The following is a 2,241-nucleotide window of genomic DNA, read 5'->3' as shown; positions in this document are numbered from 1 at the left end:
AAGGATCGCGGGAGCCCAGCAGGTCGAGGCTGTGGTGGCCAGGAGTGGCCACTGCACTCCGGTCTGGGCGACAGAGTGGGACTCCAACTCAAAAAAATAAAAAAAGAAGATTCACCTCCCCAAGGTGGGAAAGGGGGCCAAAGCCAGGAAGCATGGCTACACCAGAGTCTAGCAAGGTAATGGCTGCTGGTTGCTTGTGGTTGAGTCTTTTTTTGTTTTGTTTTGTTTTTGTTTTGTTTTGTTTTTGTTTTTTGAGTTGGAGTCTCACTCTGTCGCCCAGACTGGAGTACACTGGCCGCTCCCGGCCACCACAGCCTCCACCTGCTGGGCTCCCGCAATCCATGTGCCTCAGCCTTCCAAGTTGCTGGAACTACAGGCGCACACTGCCACTGTTGAACCCGGGACTCTAATGAGAGAGATGGAGACCACAAAGAGCCAGCTCCGATGCAAACACATGAGGGTCTTTATTCAGGCTCGAGTCTGGGCTCACGCCCAAAGCAGCAGCTTCAAGGACGAGAGCCCTGATTCATAATGGCAAGCAGTTTTTATGCACAATTACAGAGGGAGGGGAAAGAACTCCAAACTTGATTTTACATGATTGGGTAATTTCTCCTAATGGGTACGGGAACACTTGGTATTGGTGGGTGCTGCCCGTGATTGACAGAAACCCACGTAATGGGCCAAGTGGAATGTTAGATAAGTTAGGTCCATACAGTCCCTGCGTATGAAGTAACCTGAGCCGGCAGGCAAAGGGTTGCATTAGCCCTTTAAGTTTCCATCCCAAGGTATGCTTAGGAAAGCTTGTTTGCTTAACATTTACATAACATAACATGGTCATTATGGGACAACAAAAGCCAAACTTAACAAAGTTTTAAATATGAATGCCGCAAACCCATACAGTGAATGTGGGGTAGAAAATCATATACTAATTCTGGGAATTTATAAAATATCACAAGCTTATTATAGCAAGGCGGTTACTTTTATAAAAGTCTTTGTTCCCTGCAGGTTTACATAGCCACTGCGTGTAAATTATCACTGGGATAAAAACTGGTGATAGAGAGCAGCTGGCGCCTCTGAGTCTGCTGCCACCTTGTAGGAATGTCTGAAAGGGGCTTATCGCTTTATCATTTACATCCCGTTGTAAAAGCATAAGTTAGCCTGCTAATTTGGGGCTGACAATGCTTAACCCAAGAGTTCTAAATACAAACACTGCTTAAAACCCGACATATGCCTAATTCTACGGGGTCTGAGGTAGGATTTAAAGTACTAAGATTTCATAAAATACATGAGGTAGGAATACACAAAATATATAGTAAACATGAGGTGGGGATATATGAAATATAGTGAACTAAACACTACTTTTACAACAAATAAGTTTCTTGGTTTCCTGGGTCTCTCAATAGCATGCTCTTAACCTAAATCTATTGTTGTCCTCTCACCACACCGGCTAATTTTTTATTTATTGTGGAGATGAGGTCTTGCCAAGTTGGTCAGGTGGGTCTCGAACCCACAGCCTCAGGCAATCCACTCACCTCAGCCTCCCAAAGGCACGGGATTACAGGCTGAGCCACCAAGCCCAGCTGGTTGAGTCCTTTTAACCATTCCCCTTGATAGGGGAAGATCATTAAGCTGATTGGGTGGTGGTCATCACAAAGGGGCAGACAAGCCCAGATACTGACGTCAGGTGATGGACAGCAGGCAGCTGGGTGCGTTAGTCACATGATTGCTGCCATAGTGGGGCTTACTTGAGTCAGGTAGGCCACAAAGGGCTGATTAGGTTAACCGTTGGGGGGGGTGATTCCTGCAAGAGACTTGTTAGACATTTGCAGTTCACAAACTCTTATGACTTTGGCCAGCCAAAGATCTTTGATCTTCAGCCTTGACAAGGAACCTAAACGTTTACTAGAGATTATTATGCTAAACCATGAATGGTTGGGTTGTCCTAATCTTGCATCTGAAGAAGATTTGCCTAGGGGGATAGGATAGGCTGCTGCTTGTTTTGCAGTAGAATGTCTGAACATTTTCTAACACTTTTGCTGAGGCAAAAAGACTAAACCATTTCAGGAGTCTCACTCTGTTGTAGAGATGAGGTCTCCCTAAATTGCCCAGGCTGGTCTCAAACCGTGGGCTCAGGCAATCCTCTCACCTCGGCCTCCCAAAGTGCTGGGATTATAGGTGTGAGCCACCATGCCCGGCCCATTCTGTCTAATCTTATCAATACATTCAGCATTTACTGAACAC

The sequence above is a fragment of the Carlito syrichta genome, unplaced genomic scaffold (genome assembly GCF_000164805.1).
Source record: "Carlito syrichta isolate Samal-C Ts95f unplaced genomic scaffold, Tarsius_syrichta-2.0.1 Scaffold304458, whole genome shotgun sequence".
Taxonomy (NCBI): domain Eukaryota; kingdom Metazoa; phylum Chordata; class Mammalia; order Primates; family Tarsiidae; genus Carlito; species Carlito syrichta.
The sequence above is the reverse complement of the archived record's forward strand: the minus strand, read 5'-3'. Positions refer to the sequence as shown.